We start from the raw sequence: 20,653 nt of genomic DNA, 5'->3' as shown, positions 1-20,653 counted from the left end.
AGTTACGTAGAATCATGTTCTATTTCTACTTTCTCTATTCTTCAGTTATTTAAAGCCTGATTTTCTAAGCTAGACACATCTGCATTGTGTTAAATATGCTACAGTAGTCAAACAGATTGAATAATAGATGGTTGTATTTATTAGAAATGCCCCAAGTGTCCAAATTCAGACAGCTTTACAGTGGTTAATCACAACATTAACTTTGGAACCAACTTTAAATAATTCCTAGTTCTGTCACTTCTCTGCTGTTGACCTTGGTCAAGTAACTTGAGTGTTCTTTTTCTTTCTTTTTTTTTTTAATTAATTAATTTATTTATGGCTGTGTTGGGTCTTCGTGTTTGTGCGAGGGCTTTCTCTAGTTGTGGCAAGCAAGGGCCACTCTTCATCGCAGTGCACGGGCCTCTCACTATCGCTGCCACTTGAGTGTTCTTATCCTCAGTTTCCTTAGCCATAAGTTGGACCCAGAAATAATTAATAGGGTTGTGATGAGGATCAAAATAGATACTAACCTTTAAAGAAATGTCACACAGTTGGCAAATGTTAGCTGCTCTACTACTAACTACCACTATTACTTCTACTACTACTAGTACTGCTGCTGCTACTACTACTATTATCATTATTATTTGATAATTTAGAGGACACCTGCCACCATCCAGTCTTCTGGTGATCCAGTATAAATCAATAAAGATTTTTCTAATTCTGTCTTTATCTCTGGCAACATGTAAGTCACCACAGGGAAAGAGAACAAATGTAAACTGTATTCGTTACCATCGGTGGGCTAAGAATTTAGTTGGTGAAATTACCATAAATGTTTCCAAAAGCCCTTTGAAAAAGGAAATTGAGGCTGAGGTAGAACCTAAACATTTTGTTCAATGTCTCAGAGCAGAAAGCAGCTGAGTTGATATCAGAGTTTGGTCACCTGATTGGAGCATCAAGTTCACTCCTCTAGGCCACATGTCAGTTCTGAGAATCCCATAACCCTGATGGGAAAGGGCATAACTGTGCCAGATGAGGCGGAGTAATAACAGCTCCAAGAGATAAACCAGACCAGTGACCTCTGGCCCCATTAGCGCTGGACTTTCACCAATTCAGCATGCAATTGCTTCATAGCTTCAGTCAACAAATCAGCAATGGGTAATGTGGGGCACAGCCCAAGGGACAACTGGACATTATTTTTGGTTCCTTTTCTATAGACAATATCTCTTCCTTATGAGTCAAGCATTAGTAGGGTCGACAATGATCTCTCCAGAACAGAGAGATTTCAAACTTATCCACAACACAAATGTCTCGAGTTTCCAAATGCACTCAAAATGCTTATCCTAATATACATACGATGCAGACTTTGAGTCAGACCTAGCTTGTGAGGTTAAATAAAGGTAAAAGCTTAAGTTTCCATGCATACCAGAGATGCCACTGCAGTGTTTCATGACTTTTTGGAGAGTGGATTGGCAAAGGAAGCAATCACTGTACTGTAATTTTTGTATAATATTTGTGCATTCCATACCCTGACTCCTATCTATAAACACTCAAAGGAAATCATAAGCACAGTTAATGACATATTAGAAGTAAGACCTCTGTTTCCTGAGGACATTCCCCAAGGCAGTTGTTCAAAGGGAACTTGGAATTTTCCACCAGAAATGGTTTTCCTTCTTAATAATGATCTCATGTGACATGCATTCCTGTTTTTGTTTTTGTTTCTTTTTGTTTGTTTGTTTTCCTTTGATATACCTTATACTCTGCATTCTATGGGAAATGCTATCTCCACAGATTCTGCGCTTCTGTCTCAGAAATGCAGGGTAATTCTAGAAGGTTAGTAAGACATCTTCTGATGGAATGTATTTGATCTACAAAATAGCCTGGCCAAAAGACATCCAAAGCCAGGTTTCAGGAGCAAGGCGTGGGCCTGTTCAGCATCAGAACAGACCAGAACCCAGAGCACTCTGGCCCTTCCCATTTGGTGCATGCAGAATAAATCACGTATCTCAACAACGGTTGGGGCCACCATTTGCCAACTAGACATGTTTTCTCCTAGGCGAAACTCAGGGTTGAATGTGATTTAAAAAAAACAAAATAAAACAGTCAATGTGACATATTTTAAACATCCAGGAGACTTCACAGCTTCTCAAAGGGAATAGATTTTCATGTTGATTTCCAGTTGTAAACTTAGGTTGAAATATTTGTCTCTGCTCCTTAGGCATCCCAGACTAGTGGTTGACATCAAGGACATTCATATGTGAACAGACTGGGAGAAGCTTTGAACAATGGGGTCTTTAAAAGAGTACTATTATTTGCTTCAAAAATGACTTTTACACTAAACTCCTAATTATTGAAAAGCCAAACCTCTCTTTTTAAAAATGTATGCATTTAATATTTCTAAAAGTAAGTATAGAATTCCTTTCTCTGTCTTTCTAAAATAATCCAACTGTAACTGCTGAAAAGGACTTCCTAGAATGAAGAGAGGAAATCTAGCCATAAAACTCTTTTTGAATTATTCTAATAATGAGGCAAATATATTACATGCTGGGCAGGAGAAAAAAATATTTTTATTCATAGAGTACTTTTGTTAATTCAACATTATTTTTTCCTGTTGATCTTGTAAAATGATCAGCTTTTATGTGGAGCTAGATTATATAGCTTCCCATCTTGAGTGAATTTCATCTTGTATTCTTCAGTTTCTTTGACCAAAATAGTGAGGATTAAAAATAATACTTTATGGGTCGTTATGAGAATTAAATATGTTAATACACATAAAGCATGTAATAAACACTCAATAAATGTGAGGTATCATTGTTAGTAGCACTATTAGAGTTTTTCAAAAATCTGATTTTAACACAGGGCATATCTTTCTCTAAACTTGTATCTCTATGTATCAAAATTACACTGTAATAAACTATACACTTTCCCTGGGAGGTCAGTTCTCTCCACCAGCATGGGTCTGGCACACATGGTTTCCAAATAAACACACCTTTTATTCTTATAAGCATGTTATTACTTCACTATATGCTTGTATTTTTTTCTTTACAGGATAATATCCTTGCTTATAATGTGACCTCCTGAAAGGCAGTAGTCTGAGCAGATGCCTGCTTTCTTTTTTAGGGATATGTTTGCATCAGATAAGAAAAACCAGTGATATAATATTTTCTGCTAAAAGATAACTTTCAATATATTTTCTTAAAAAAAAAAAAACTGCTTCAACAAGAACAACATCAAAAAATCCTCTTTGAATACAAGAACAAATAAATTTGGGGCATAGCCAGATTTGGCAGATTCGGGTCTGTGTGTTATCCATCTATCTCTATATCTTCTGCAGCCTAGTAAGAGATGTAAGTTGAATTGGAGACTAAGTTAAGGTCCTGACAGGAAACTGATGTAAAGCAAAAGGAGCAACTAAGATAAGTTTACTGACAACCCAAGGGCAAGATTCAGGAAACCAACAAGAGATGATACAGCAGTGGCTAGATTGCTCTTACCCTCTCTTAACCTGCAAAAGCAAAAGGAGGGACCAGCACCAGGAACCAGGCAAGCTCAGCCTGTTGGAGACGTCTGCTGGATGGAGGCTATGGCCATTCAGCCACTGTTAACTCATCACGTTGTCAGGAGGGAACTGAGGTAATAAGCGCCCCATACATTCTCTTCTGCCATTCTCCATACCTTGCCAGGACTTCTCATTGGCCAAATGCAAACAGAAGGCAGAAACCAAAGAACTTTAGGTGATGCAGTCACTGTGGTCAGCTTCCTCAGAGGTCACAATAAGGGAGAAAGAAAGGAAAGCAGATCTGGAGCTGCAAATATCCTACAAAGTCAAGAAACTCTCTGGAGAATGCATTGATGTGTTCCAATTTTGTAGTCTTTCCCATGCCATAAAAGAATTCTGAAAGCCAGTGTCAAAAAGAGGCTTTCAGAGAACCTCTCCAAATCAGAGTTTCAGATTCTAAACACAATAAAATAGACAAATGATAGAGAGACTGCTTCTGTCTTTATATCTGAAGGTTTTTCTAGGCTCATATTAAAGAGAATTTGAATTAAACTAGTTTGGGATAGTCTAACACTTTTCAGTGAAGAGAAATATATTCCCAATAGTTTAGTTGTTCCTTCTCTAAAAGAGTACTCTCCTAACTCTTTTTACTATAAACTCTGTCAATAAAGAAAAATTGAGCATGCAGTCCTAATACATATGTACTTATTAATAAAATCTATATATAAATGGACTATTCTAACATATTATATGAATCATTAAACATGATGTAAAAGGTACAAGTGGAAAGTAATAACAGAGGAGATAAAACAAATACAGAGTTTAATATCTTCTCCCCCCACCCCAGTGCGCATCTTACTTTCCCAGTGTATTCAAGCTTTGGAGACTCCTTCACTCTGGAGAGTCTCTTAAGAGACAGCTATGACTCCACACTCCATCCAATGGCCATTCTATAGACACAGTATTATTCCACCCCTTACACATTTTAATAGGCTCTTAAGAGAGCCAAAATTTGAATTTCCTGAATAATCAGAAGATGCTAAGCAAATAACTTGCCACAATAACCTGTTGCTAAGTGTGGTCAGCACTTGCTTCACAGTAACCCTGCAGAACAGGTCTCATCTCCATGTTACAAAATAAGACACAGAGGCATACATAGAAGGTTTTAGGAACTGGTTCAAGATGATCTTTGTCAGAAAATCCAGATTTCCTGAATTCTAGCTGAACATTCACTCTCATAATACCAAGCTTCCTACCTAGCAAATTTTCTACAGAAGAAATTTATGGAATAAAACAGCATTTCACCACAGAAGGGTCTCTCTGGGAAATGTATGTCATGGTCCCTGTGAGAAATGATTTGCTCAGAGAACTTAAGCTAAATGTCTGATGCATATTTGGCCTCTTGGTTTCTGTTTTTCCTGCTGGGGCTGAGAGATTCCAGCATTCCTCACTGGAATGCCAGTCACTCTGGGCCAGGACTCCAATTATCATCGGTTTTTCCCCCCATCACCTGAAACAGTGGCTAGAAATATAGATTTCTAATAAAATGGCCAAATAAATAAATGTTTACTCAACTGAAACATAAACGTGTGTCTTCAAGGCAATAGAAATTTGGAAACCAGAATTAGGAAATTATCTCCACATTTTAAAAACATACAAAATTTAAAAAATATACCATGATCTTTAAAGAGCATGAAAACGACCTCAAAATATCCCCTGTAGTTAATTGCAACAAAGGGAAAGAATTCTTGGCCAGTAAGTCCACCTCGTTCACAGCTTTCACCAGTTAATAAGGTTCAGTTCAATTCCATTTTGCCTCCAACTCCCTCTCATTAAGCTTGGCTCAAATTCAAGCCCCTGAGCACCTCCCAGTGTCCCTGAATGGTCCCGATGTTTCACTTCACTAAAGAAAAGATTAATCTGTAGAAAGGCTTCAGCACATTCCTGGGTTGCTCAAGTGCACTTCTTTTCATAGGACAGGCTTTTGATTTGTGCTTTAAATCAAAGGCAGAGAGCAAAAATTCCAAGTATGTATGGGCTTCCGACCTTTAAAAAAACAGGATTGTTCAGATGGAATTTGACACAGAAATATTCTAGCCTACTACCCTTGTTAGTTTGATTCTTCCTCAAGATACCCCTTTCTTCTTTCTACTAAATATCAGCATTTCAATAAAGATGGTATTTGGCAAAGCATTAAAGATAAGTGAAGAGTTCTTTATTAGCAATTTATTCATATTGACATTTTAGGGTTTCATTTCATAGGAAAAGACGGTGGCTCCAGTTAGGAAACCTGTTTGGCAGAACATAAGTTGTTAATACACTATTTCCTGTGTCTGTGTCAGGGGAAACAGTGTGTTTACTTGGACACAAATTCAGACACTGTTAACAAAGACTCTGGCATTTGGAAAAGTCATTTTTGAATACTTGTACAAACTTCTGATTCACAGATTTATGATACATATAGAAGAAAAGAAAACACTAAATACTTATAATAGTGCTTTTGAAAGATTGCTTTCATCCTTGAATCTTCTTTATTCCAACATTTATATTTTTTGAACTTGTTGATGTAGTTTTACGTAAAACCTGTTGCAAGTAAAACACAGCTCAGTCACAAGAAAAACCCCATCCCATGTGGGATGGAAATGTTGCTTTGATATTGTTCAGAATGTTTGCTAAATAAAACACCAGGTCACCCTGCTTCCTGGGTTTGATTCTATGTACACACACACACACACACACACACACACACACACACACACACACATGGATGAACAATTTAAGAAAGAACAACAGCTTTAATAGGTCCTATACTCAGTGCAATGATTGTTTTAGTTACAAAATTATTCTATCCCTCAATATTCAACAAGTCATTTTAGGGGAGAATAGGGCATTGTACAGAACTTCTAATTGATCAGAACATATTTAACATAATAAAGTGCATTTGAGAAACATTTTTGACCTTTTCAAATGCTTTCAGTCTTACTTATTTTCAGATCCTTTGATCACATGAAAAGAGGTGCTCTGATGAAAAGGGGATGCCATTGATGGTTGCAACAGAAATTTTATCACTGGAATGGGATCTGGTAATTTGAGTTAGATTGAATGGCATGAATATAATGGGAGTAGCAGCACTGGTGACTTAGCCATAGGTACTATATCCTTTACTATGGTCCTAAAGCCATGGCATCCTGTTCTTAACTTGGTGGTATTTAAAAGTACTCTATAGGGTACCCAAACTGTCTACAAACTGCTTCCCTTATACTATCTTTGCATTCCACAGTTTCTTCTTTGTATGTTCAAGAGAGTATAGGACAAGCAGGGTTTCATACCTCCTTCAATCTCTTAGACCTCTGATTTAGTCAAGTATCTCTCAAGATGAAGGAAAAACAGATTCCTGGAACCTAGATATTACTATCAAAGGATTTGACCCTGACTAATTCAAAGTATTCTTGGCCAGTAAGTCCACCTCATTCACAGCTTTCACCAGTTAATAAGGTTCATTTCAATTCCATTTTGCCTCCAACTCCCTCTCATTAAGGACAACCAACAAAGAAAAGCCCAGGTCTAGACGGTTTCACTGGTGAATTCTACCAAATATTTAAAGAAGAATTAATGACAATCCTTCTCAAACCTCCCCAAAAATAGAAGAGGAGGGTACACTCCCAAAATTATTTTATGAGGTCAGCATTACCTGGATAATAAAGCCAATAGACATTACAAGAAAATAAAGCTACAGACCAATATCCCTGATGAATATAGCTGCAAAAATTATTAACAAACTATTAGCAAACTGATTCAACAATACATTAAAAGTATCACACACCAAGATCAAGTGGGAATTATCCCTGGGATGCAAAGATGGTTCAATATACACAAATCAACAAATGTTATACATCACATCAATAGAAAGAAAGATAAAATTCATGTGATTATCTCAACACATATGGAGAAGCCATTTGACAAAACGCAATATCCTTTCATGATAAAAATGCTCAACAAGTTGGATGTAGAAGAACATATATCAACCTAATAAAGGACATATAAGATAAGCCCACAGCTAACATCATATTCAACAGTGAAAGATTGAAGGGGTTTCCTTTAAGATTAGGAACAAGACAAAAGTGCCCACTCTCACCACTCCTATTCAACACAGTACTAGAAGTCCTAACCAGAGCATTCAGTCAAGATAAAGAAATAAAAAGCATCAAAATGGAAAAGGAAGAAGTAAAATTGTCTTTGTTTGCAGATGATACGATTTTATATACAGAAAATCTTGAAGACTCCACCAAAAGACTGTTAGAACTAATCAACAAATTTAATAAAGTTATAGATTACAAAATCAACATACAGAAACCAGTTGCATTTCTATACATTAACAATGAAACATCTGAAAAAGAAATAAACAATCCCATTCAAATAACATCAAAAACAATAAAATACCTAGGAATAAATTTAACCAAAGAGATGAAAGATTTGTACACTGAACACTATGAGATTGTAATGAAAAGAATTATTGAAGAAGACACAAATAAATGGAAAGATAGCTTATGTTCATGAATCAGAAGAATTAATATCATTAAAATGTCCATTCTACTGTAAGTCATCTGTAGATTCAATGCAATCCTTATCAAAATTCCAATGGTATTATCACGGAATTATAAAGAAGAATTCTAGAATTTGTGTGGATCCCCAAAAGAACCAGAATAGCCAAAGTAATCTTGTGAAAGAAGAACAAAGCTAGAGACAGCACACTTTCTGATTTCAAACTATATCACAAAGATATAGTAATCAAAACAATATGGTATATGCAAAAAATAAATTCATATACCAATGGAACAGAGTGGAGAGCTCAGAAATAAACCCTCGAATATACAGTCAACTTATATTTGACCAGGGAGTCAAGAATACTCAATAAGGAAAGGATAGTCTCTTTAATAAATGGTGTTGGGAAAACTGGATAACCATATACAAAAGAATGAAATTGGACTCCTACTTACAACATTCACAAAAATTGACTCAAAATGGATTAAAGACATAAACATAAGAAATGAAACCATAAAACTTCTAGAAAAAATAATACATAGGGAAAAAACTTTTTGACATTGGTCTTGGTAAGGATTTTTTGGAATGACATCAAAAGACAAACAACAAAAGCAAAAACTATTAAGTGGAACTATAGCAAATTAAAAAGCTTCTGCAGAGCAAAAGAAACAATCAATGAAATGAAAAGGCAATCTATGGAAAGGGAGAAAATATTTTTAAATTATATATCTATTAAGGGATTAATATCCAAACTATATAAAGAACTCATGCAACTCATTAGCAATTAAACAAACATTCAGTTATAAAATAAGCAGAAGAACTAAATAGATATTTTCCCAAAAAAGGCATAAAAATGGCTAACAGGTACATGAGGAGGTGCTTGGCAGCACTAATCATCAGGGAAATGTAAATCAAAACCACCATGAGATATCACCTCACACCTGTCAGAATGTCTATCATCAGAAAGATAAGAGATAACAAAAGTTGGAGAAGGATGTGAAAGAAAGGGCACTCTTTTGCACTGTTGCTGGAAATGCAAATTGGTGGAGCCACTATGGGAAACAGTATGGAAGTTCCTCAACAAATTAAAAATAGAACTACCATATGATCCAGCAATTCTACTTCTGAGTATATATCCAAAGGAAATAAAAACAGGATCTCAAAAATATATCTGCATTCATTCCCATGTTTGTTGCAATGTTATTCACAATAGTCAAGCTATGGGAACAACTTAAGTGTCCAGCAACACATGGCTGGATAAAGAAGATGTGGTATATATACACAATGGAATATTATTCAGCTGTGAGAAAGAAGGAGATCCTGCTGTTTGCAATAACATTGATGAAACTTGAGGGCATTATGCTAAGTTAAATACGTCAGACAGAGAAAGGCAAATACTGTATATCACTTATATGTGGAATCTAAATTTAAAAAAAAGTCAAACTCATAAAAAAACATAGAGTGGAATGGTGGTTTCCTGGGGCTGGAGGGTAAGAGAAATGGGGTATTGGTCAAAGGGTACAAACTTCCAGTTGTAAGGTGAGTAAGTTCTGGGGAACTAATGTACAGCATGGTGATTTTAGTTAGCAATACTGTCTTACATATTGAAAGTTTCTGAGACTAGATCTTAAATATTCTCACTATAAAAAAGGAAATGGCAACTGTATGACATAATGGAGGTGTTAGCTAGCACTATGATAGTAATCATTTTGCAATATATAAGAATATCAAACCAACATGGTATACAATTAAACCTACACAATAGTATATGTCAATTATATCTCAATAAAGCTGGAAAAAAAGAAGGACAATGGCAATATAACTCTGTGATACTAAAGATTTAACAACTGAATTTCTTTTGAGTGGACTAAATATAATAAAACAAAAGAAAAAATTTCTTAAATATATGCTATTCAATTATAATAATTTACAATTTTATCATCAAAACAAAATAAAACATCATCAGAAAAATCTACAAACAATAAATGCTGGAGAGGGTGTGGAGGAAAGGGAACCCTCTTACACTGTTGGTGGGAATGTAAATTGATACCACCACTATGGAGAACAGTATGGAGGTTCCTTAAAGAACTAAAAATAGAATTACCATAGGACCCAGCAACCCTACTGCTGGGCATATACCTGGAGAAAACCATAATTCAAAAATATACATGCTCCCCAGTGTTAATTGCAGCACTATTTACAATAGCCAGGACATGGAAGCAACCTAAATATCCATCAACAGAGGAATGGATAAAGAAGATGTGGTACATATATACAATGGAATATTACTCAGCCATAAGAAGGAATGAAATTGTGCCATTTGCAGAGACGTGGATGGACAGAGAGACTGCCATACAGAGTGAAGTAAGTCAGAAAGAGAAAGACAAATATCATATATTAATGCATATATGTGGAATCTAGAAAAATGGTACAGATGAACGTATTTGCAAAGCAGAAAAAGAGACACAGACGTACAGAACAAACATATGGATACCAAGGGGGGACAGGTGAGGGGGTGGGATGGATTGGGAGATTGGGATTGACATAAATACACTATTGATACTATGTATATAATAGATAACTAATGAGAACATACTGTATGGCACAGGGAACTCTACTCAGTGCTCTGTGGTAACCTAAATTGGAAGGAAATCCAGAAAAGAGCGGATATATGTGTACATATACTGATTCACTTTGTTGTACAGCAGAAACTAAAACAAAATTGTAAAGCAACTATACTCCAATTAAAAATTTTTTTAATTTAAACAAATAAACAAAAATACAAAGTGAGGTGACAAAGATCTGACTGAAGCTGCCACAGCAACGTAGTCATTTAGTGCAGTGCACAGCATGCTCTTGGCAATTCCCTTTAGAGACTGTATGTTAACATGAAGGTGACTTCAAACAGTGCCTCTTCTGAGTCTCTGCCTTCATCCAAGAGGAGATGGAGAAGAGGTATCTATTACAGACAAATTTATTCCTAGAAGAAAAAAATGGACCAAGACACTAGGGAGCAAAACCTTTAGAAAGAGGAATAAAGAAGTTTTAAAAACTCTTTTCCACTGAATAGGTTCTTTCCTTTTTGCAGTGCTTCTCCTTCAGAGTTGCTACAGCAAGACAGGCCTGGAGTTGATTTCCCTTTAGAGGGACCCCTTTCCAAGAATAACTTAATGTGGGACCCAGAGCAAAGGTGACCTAGAATAGAGTGCTTAGAAGAGCTGCTATCTTTCTGTAGAATAATTTATGGTTCTTCTCACCTCAGCATGAGAAGACTGAAAGAGAAATCAGGATAAAGACCTAGGAAAAGAGGTCACAGTGGCTTATCCACAAGCTCTTATTCTTGACTTTGTGGCCACTAATTACAATAAGTAACACATATTTAATGTAGCATTTACTAGGTACCAGGCACTTTCTAAATGTTCTACATACTTTAACCCATTTAATCCTTTCATCGATCCTACAAATTTCATTTTATAGGTGAGAGGATAACTCGCTTACCCAAGATCATACAGCAAGTAAATGGGAAGTTGGTGTTCAAACCCAGGCATTCTGACTTCAGGAGGCTGTACACTCAACTGTCGCACTATGTTACTGTACATAAAAAAGCCCTATTTGCTCATATGAATTTACACTTATGAGAAGGGAGTTCCCCAAGGCCAAATAGTAATAATAGCAAACAGATTTTCCTTGTGTATGTACCCTTGAGAGCTCGTAGAAAGACAGGTATAATCATGATAAAACATCTGTTGTTTATGGAGAGCTCTCAATCCATAACACAAATGTCTTTCATGCCATGATGCCCCTGCATTTCAAGGATTGAGTCCTTGGAGTGTCAAAAATAGTCACGACCTATTGTCCTAAGTGGTTACCTAAAGTCCTGAAAGGTCACTAAATCCTTCTTAATTCCACTCTGTAACATCTCTTGGCTCAGCACCCTTTAATGAATCACATTTATATTAATGTTCGATTCCACTTTGCTTTGCTTTCATTTCATTCTAATGTTTAAATAGGTATTCAAAACTAACTTTGTACAATCCTACTCTATGCTATTCGTCTACCTTCTTGCTGATAAAACTATTCTCGAAAAGTCAGAATTGTTTAGGGTTCCTGGACTGGAGAAATGGTATAATATTTGAGAAGCAAGAACAGGCAAAGGTGAGCTGGTTTTAGAAGCTAGACTTAACTTTCTATAGACAGTTAAGAAGTCCTATACCCCATCCTCCTGTGGATTACAAGCACAGATTTCAGAGAGAAAGAATAAAGCAACATGGTCTCAAGAAACACATCATCACTATAATTAAACCACACTGCCCCCTGGCATACACTAAGAGGAATAAAATCACCCATCAAGGAGAACCACTTGCATGGAAAACAAGGTGTCCATGTGGAAACAAATCAATTACTGAAAAGTGTACACCCAGACAATTTCTAAACAATGTTCAGCCATGATTAATTTTACTTTGAGAAACTCAACAAAGACATATTGTCCATTCAAAATCTCCAGTCCTGCTGAGATCCTGGGATGTTGCCAGTGGCTCAACTGCTATTCACAAACCCTGGCAACCTGAGTCTGGAACTCTATAGTTTTAGACTACCAGAAAACATTACCAGGATATCATTTCTCTAGTCTTTACAGCCACTCTGCTTCTTTGGGTGAAACAGAAACCAAGGACCTAATTCACCAATCGTATTGAAAAGGAAGTAGAACTCAGTGTCAAGGTGTAATATATACAGAAGCTAAGATAGTGGATTTTGTTGTCAAATTCAAATCCTGTTTCCACTTTTTCTATGTTTTGATCTTGGGAAAATGACTTACCCCCTTTTTCTGAGACTAGGTTTTCTCACGGATGAAATAGGGATAATTATAGTAGTATTTCACTCAGAGAATCATCTGCAGAGCTACTCAACATGTGTTTATTAGACCTGTAGCATCATGTAATCTGTGAGCTTGCTAGAAATGCAAATTCTTGGGTCCTGCCCCAGAACTCTGAATCTGAACTAGGGAATGGGATGTATTAGCTATGAGTCTGCATTTTGACTGCTCACCAGGAGATTGTTATGCACATTAATGTTCAATAATCACTGATATAAAACATTAAATAAAATAGGAAGCCCTTATTACAGCCTGTGGAAGACAGTATGATGTCAATATATGTGAACTGTTATTTTCATTAGAGTAGAGGAGCAGAGTTAAGTTTTGACTTTTTGATCAATGATTCAGGAGCTCAGATGGCTCCAAGTGACCTACTAGTAAAGACACCAGAAAGTTGCAAGATAATAGGAAAGGGATTACAGCTCTGATATTCTACCATTTTCACTATTCAAGATCTCCACTGCATTTTAACATTTTTTTATTCCTTTTGGTGATAATCCATTCTATTACAAGCCATAACGATCTGTACCTCCCTAGGATCACCATTACATTTACATAATGGAAAACACGACTGTTTTACAATGTATAAGTCCACCCTTACATGGCAATATGAATCACCTGAAAACTGGGAGTGGTCAAAGAGACAGGTATCCCTGAATAATGGTCTTTTTGAAAGAGCAGAGCTGCTAATCAATCCATCGTGACACCAGGAAAAACTGAATGCCAAGAATCCGTGAGAATTTATGTGGGTACCATGCTTAACTTGACAAGGATGATTGGTGGCCACTATCAGTATTATCTCAGTTGTAGCCTGAATTAGGTAGTCTGTGTGTGATTCACTTCCAGTGACTAGACAAGAAGAAAGATCCTTCCTCCAACTTACTTCTGGATACCCTGAGGAACACACAAGAGGGCTCTGGGAATCACATACCCCCAACTACTATGTTAACCCAGAAAAGTCTATCCAAGTAAAAGTGTAATCTTTAACATTGGTCCTGCAACATCATGGTGTTTTACTCTTAGAAAAATAAAATTCTTGAATTTAGGGTTTCAGATGAACATATTTTTATTGAATACATAATGGACCTTGGAATACATCAAATCTGATCCCCAAACAAAGAAAAACTTCTCTAGCAACCTGAAAGGAAGGGTACCTAGATTAAAAACACATCCAGAAATGGGACTCTGCACTACTATAGGTGCCCATTACTTTAGAATCAGCTGAGAAAATATCCTTGTATAATTTCTGCACATACAATGCTACCAAAATCTGGCGCTGTTTTTTCTAATTTTCTGTATTAGTTGCTGAAACTTTGTCCCTACTGTAGAATCCCTTTTATCAAACCTAATCAGAAAGGGTAATTGATCAATTAATTGAAAACCTTGAAACAGCAGGGAAAAATAACATTTTAAACGTAAAACATTTAAAGATGGCATGTCTATGTACATCTTTGCATTTCCTTTATCTTTCTTACATAAATACCACCCATAATGCATCTTATACAATTACCAATTCCAGTTTCCTTAAATGGAAGCAAGAATTTTGAGATGTTCATGAAACATATCAGTCTTTTGCATTTATCTTACAGTTTTATGACTCTCTATCTTGTCAATTTTCTCAGCTACACCTAATTCCACAGTATTTTAAGAAACTCCCTTGAGTCTTTTAACATAGTTTTTATTATAAAAACTTTCACATTTTTATTTAATTTACATAATATTTAGTAAAATTACTTAAGTATAATAACAAGGAATATTGACACAATCACACTGGGAAGCAAAGCAAAGTGGCTCTGGGTAAGTGTATTACTCAACAAATTAGAGCACTAGTATGCCAACAAACTAGAATTCAAACCCTGAGATTGAATGCATTATAAATGTCAATGTTTTATACCGTGAAGTGGGAGCTCCATTTGCCTGGTGAATCTATTATGTGAAGCCTGATTAAGGGGGCTTGTTTCAAAGTATTCTATTATGGAAATGTATAGTGGCATATTACTCATAATTTTATATATATTCATCTCCTATCACCAAGTAGAATGGTATCTTGCAAAGAGAGGAGAAAAATGTCTGGGATCTAGTGTAAAAGTCCTACAATATGTAAGCAGAAACTAGTGATTTATGAATGTAGTTCTTTTGAAGAGTAATATATGAACCCTGTTGGAAAGGCCAACCACTGGCTAAGTTACAGGAGAGGCTAAAACTCAGATTTCATTTAGACCTGAGATGGGATGCAAAGCAGGTATCTCCACTGATTCCCCTGCCCTCTCCTTCTGACATTTGTGTCTAATCAGTCCCCTGGATGAATAACTGACACATTGTACATATGTCTGTACAGGGGCCAGCACTTAATTAAATCATGAAATTATAAATGGTACTCTAAAGTAAGACCTGCAAGGATTGCACCACATGAATATTTTATCTGGCATTAAGAGCCACATTTACAGAATGTCTGCAAGAATAAAAGACATTGTAAAGTCCTTGGCATATAGATGGTGATAAAAATGTCAATCATCTTCATATTCTCTTTTTTCCTAAAATAGTTCCTCTATGTAAAGACTTGGTAGCAAAATTGTTAGGTCTTAGGATATGCAAACCTCTACTAATGATAAGTTGTTTTCCAAAATAGTTGTACTATTCTCTCACCACCATGCATCAGAGTTTCTATTCTGCCACATTTCACCAGTATTTAATATTGTCAGACTTCTAAAAAAAGTTGTCAATCTGATAGGTAAAATGGTATCTCCTTATGGTTTTATGTGCACTTTCCAGATTACTAGTGAAACTGAAAATCTTGCCGTATATTTAACAGTTATGTTTCTTCTTTTGTGAAATGTCTGCTTACCTCTTTTTTCATTTTTCTATTTGAATTTTTTCTCTTTCATTTTCTTAATTCTTACGGGTTCTTTATCTTCTGAACTTTCATATTGACTCTGGGACATGGGTGTGATTTATTTCCTTTACAGGTGATAATTTGAGGAGTAAGAGACTAAGAGATGTGTGCAGGGTTGCAGAGATAGTAAATGGTGGAGGGCAATCCAAACCCAGCTCTGATCTACTTCAAATCTCAAGTGGCTTCCAATAAACAACCCTTCTTTATTTTTGCTAATGCTTTCTTAATTTCTGTACCACAAGCTCCCCCTAGATTCCCTGCAAAGAACAACCTCAGTGTGAGTCACATTGCAATAAGTAGAGAATGGGCATGACCAAAGAAATGGCTGGGGAATAAACAAGATGCAAAATTGAAAGAGTGGAGAATATTTGGGAGATCTTACTTCTCATTGCTGTCAGCCCGTCATTACCACTATCATCAATTACAATAATAATGATACTAAAAATAACAAAAATATTGAACATTTTTCACTGAGCACTTAAGATGCACAAATCTCTGCACGAAGCAGTTTAGAGGCATCATTTAAGTTAATCATTAAGTTAACCCCATAAGTTAGAGAACTGACTCAGTTCTATTGTATAAAAGTAGAAACCCAGTTTTAAAAGAGTTAGAGAAATTCTCCCAGGGCCACACAACAAGGAAATAGTAGATCACAGGTAGATGATTTTCTTTTTTTTACTCTGGAGAAGGCACGTCTAATAATCATGCTAATATGTCATAGACCACTAGTCAAAATACCTTATTATATAGTTCATGTCTCTTTGCCACACACACATATGTTTATCTTTCTCTCATTGTCACGTTATCTAGCAGATAAACAATCCTACATTGAGAATTCAAAAGCGCGGCTGGCACTCAAATATCAAGCCCACTTTAGGCTAATTTTCCAAAGAGAATCATTATTGACATATGTACATGTTAATAAGAAGTGCATAGCTAGATCTATTTTGGAGCAAGTTCATGGTCTCAGAGCTCCAGGAGTCCATGAGAAAAAATATTTTGACTGACAGCAGAGGTAGGACCTGCATCAACCTTTTGTTAGAATTGCTCTGCTCCAGAATTGGAGGGGTTTTTTTCAAACTTAGTGGAAAATAGCCACAAAGTTTATAGAAAACCCAGGTACCTCTTAGATGCTCTTCAGAGAAGGTTTCAGTCCTTTTCTGACTTACCTGAGGCATATCATATTGTCATCTACGAAGAAACCACCAGATATAGAAAGCAGCACTCCACCTTTGGTTAGAGTCCTTGCAAATATAACATTTACTGTCCTGAAATGTCTTTTTTGATATTTCATTTTTTACAACGAATATAGCTTATGATGTAATGGTCTAATAACCAAATGTTTATAATCACATCATTATTTAGCTTGATGATTTTTGTATTGACATCATCTTAAACTGCATGGGAAAGAATGCTTTCAAACAGCCTAGAATAAATTAGCAATCAGAACAGACACCAACACATGTAGGTGTTCAGTCAATATGAATTGAATAAATCAATAAGTAGCTAATCCATAAAGGGGTTTAATGCCATTGTCACCCAGAACATTTCCCTGACGATTGTTCAGAGTTGTAATGCAAGGTGAGGTTAATCTAGTTACAGTTTCAGAAATATATATTGAAAATATCATTTCTATAATGAACCAAAAATCTGATTCACTTTACTTATGTATTAAAAGCACTATGATTTTTACCAGTCTTACCTTAAAAAAATAAACAACACCATTTTTGAATCCATTACCTGGTTTAATCCTCCCAACACTATTTGTACTATTTCACAAATGAGAAAATTGGAGAAGCCTGAAGGTACATTGCAAACATTAAAAAATTGGTGAGCCAGGATTCACTCCTGAGTTTCTTTGACTCCAAAGCCTATGCTCTCTCTCCATTGGAACAGATTTCTATCTTAATGCTGTCTCTTCTTTTGGTCAAATACACCAAAATCAGGATGTGATCTACAGAAAGAAAAGAACCAGCATATATGATGACATATTTGAATCAGATATTTCCTGTATATAACCTCATTTGAACATCAACAAATACTAAGAGAATAATTATATCAGCTCTACTTTTGTGGATGAAGAAACTGAATCACAGAAAATTTAAGTAATTTGCCTAAGGATGGGATCAGAATGTAAGACCATATCTATTAATTTTTTAGTTTTCTTTAGAACTTGAGAAATCTCAAGACAAGGAGGCAAATGGCACTTAATTAATGCATATTTAAATTAGAAATTTTATGTATTTCCAAAATATCTGAGGCATCATTATATTCAAACAGTTTCTACTGATCAGGAAACTGAATCTCAGAGATGTTAGGGAATTTACCTAAAATAATGGGATCAGAATTCAAATCTTTGTCTATTGATTCAAAGTGATTATTCTTCTTACTAAAAATATAATTTTTTAGCTGGAAGAGACTTTTGAAATAGTTGAGGCTAGGCTCCTAATTTCTTTGATAATATAAAACAAGGTATAAAAGGAAAGTTGTTCCTTGGAGGCTGTTGGAAGGGCAGGGATGCAAACAGAACACTATTGCATGCCATCACTGGGAAAGAAATTTCCAGCTATGTTACTGGAAAGTCACTCTGCAAACTTTAAAGGAATTTAACTTTTTATAATTATTTATCATGATAATCTTAATCTGGAAACAAAAATTTCCAGTTAACTCCTAAAAAATTTCTTGGGGTGCTGGTGGGAAACAGAGTCCCCTTTTGCATAGTAACAGTTCATTACACATGTTAGGCACTTTATTTACATTTGTCGTATAAATGAATGAAACAGAATAAATAATAGAAACTTTTATGAGAGTGGCTATATATTCAAAGGCATGTTCTATTTTCAATTCTTAGAGAACAAATAAAATCCATTTTTTTAATCTATTGGGATATGTATCACCCTTTTCCTGCAATCAAATTTATATATTTCTAGAAGATACTGCCCTCACTTTGTCAATAGTCCCTTCCATGAGTGGGGACTCATGGAAGAGTGGTTGTTACAGTATTAAAGTAAGAAAGATGGGATGGGGAAAGATTGGAAAAGACTAGAATAAGGATTCTGAAGCTGAGGAGAGTAAATCAGGAAAAGAAGAAGGAAGGGGGAGGCAGGAAGTGAAAACTGACTTTCTGCTTTGTGAAGGTTATGTATATCTATATGTATGTGTATATACACAAGCATGTACATTTGTGTGGCAGAATTTAGCTAAGAAAAAACAGCTTTGCTGTACACCTGAAACTAACACAACATTGTTTGGGGTTTTTTTTTCGGGGGGATGTGGTTTGGCCATGCCACAGGGCTTGTGGGATCTTAATTCCCTGACCAGGGATGGAACCTGGGCCCTCGGCAGTGAAACCACTGAGTCGTAAACAATGGACCATCAGGGAATTTCCTAACACAACATTGTTAATCAGCTATACTGCAATATAAAACAAGAAGTTAAAAAACAAACAAAAATTCCCTGTTTGACCATTCTAAGAAACAAACAAACAAACAAAACAGCTGGAGATAATAGAGTTGAAAAAGGAAGTTGTTGTTACCAAGTAACTTTAGGGGATATTGTGATCTTAAACAATGAATTTAACAAAACTTTGTTACAGAATAATTCTAATTCCAACTCTCAGGAAGGCAGAGTTTAGATTCTCTCCATTTCCCTTGAAAATATAGTAGACTTAGTAGTTCTTTACAAAGAATAGCACAGAAAAGGGGAAAAATAATAACTGTACCATGAAGAAAGCTTCAAAAACACTACATTATCTAGTTGGTGAAGGTTAACGTCATCATGATGTACCCCTGATATGAGATGAGATGAGAGAGGCACTTCACTTCTGTGGTATTCTTCCTCAAACCTATATCCCGTCTAATCATGAGAAAAACATCAGACAAACCCAGACTGAAGGAAATTCTAAGAATTTTAACAATCCTCAAGACTGTCAAAGGCATGAAAAAAACAGAAAGAGTCTCATTGACCAGAAGGACAGTGGAGATAGGAAAGCAATGCAAGGTGATACAAATTGGCTACTGGGAAAATAGGATGTTAATGGAAAAACTGGTGAAATCAAAACTGACTCTGGACTTTAGGTAACAGTCATGTACCAATGTCAATTTCTTAATTTTGCCAAATGTACCATAGAAATATAATGTGTTGACAATGGTGGAAACAGAGCAAAGTATATATGGGAATTCTATATTAGCTTTGCAACTTTTCTGTAAATCTGAAAGCATTATAAAAGCAAACATTGTATTTAAATAAACAATAGCAGAATATATTTAAAAATAAGCAGAATGGCAGGGTGTGGAGGTGCGGTTCACAGAGGTGGATGAGTTAGAAAGTAAAAGCCTGAACATGTGTTACTTGAAAGCACAAGAACTTTCTGTGGACTTGGTTACATTTCACACAGGGAACTCTTCTCCAGTCTTGTGAAAATTCTGAAAATCCCCTTCACATACTGGGCTGATTATCTATGTCAGCAACCATGATTATAATGAATACAGACAAGTTTATGGCAATAAAAGCAAAAGTGAGATGAAGGAGTAATGTGGATTTTGTTTTTGAAATAGGTGACAAAAGGTTCTACCACGTGAGAACTTATTTTCCAGACCTTGAGTATCACTTGCTAGTTATACATACTTGGTGGGGGAAAAATCCTGAAATAAAAAACATGTGTGTGTGAAGAGCTATGAAAGGATAATTTATAATCTGTAGGGATTTGGAGCAGTAACTAAAATAGTCAAGCAAAGCTGTATTTCATTCATTTAACAAAAATTGGAAGAAGAACCACTGGATTATGCCCATTGCATGTATTTCTATGTTCCTGGGGCCCCAAACATGGGAGGTGTGAATGAATGAATGAATGAATGGATAGATGAATGAA

Source organism: Pseudorca crassidens, chromosome 4 (genome assembly GCF_039906515.1).
Source record: "Pseudorca crassidens isolate mPseCra1 chromosome 4, mPseCra1.hap1, whole genome shotgun sequence".
NCBI classification, from domain to species: domain Eukaryota; kingdom Metazoa; phylum Chordata; class Mammalia; order Artiodactyla; family Delphinidae; genus Pseudorca; species Pseudorca crassidens.
Note: the sequence above shows the minus strand (reverse complement) of the source record.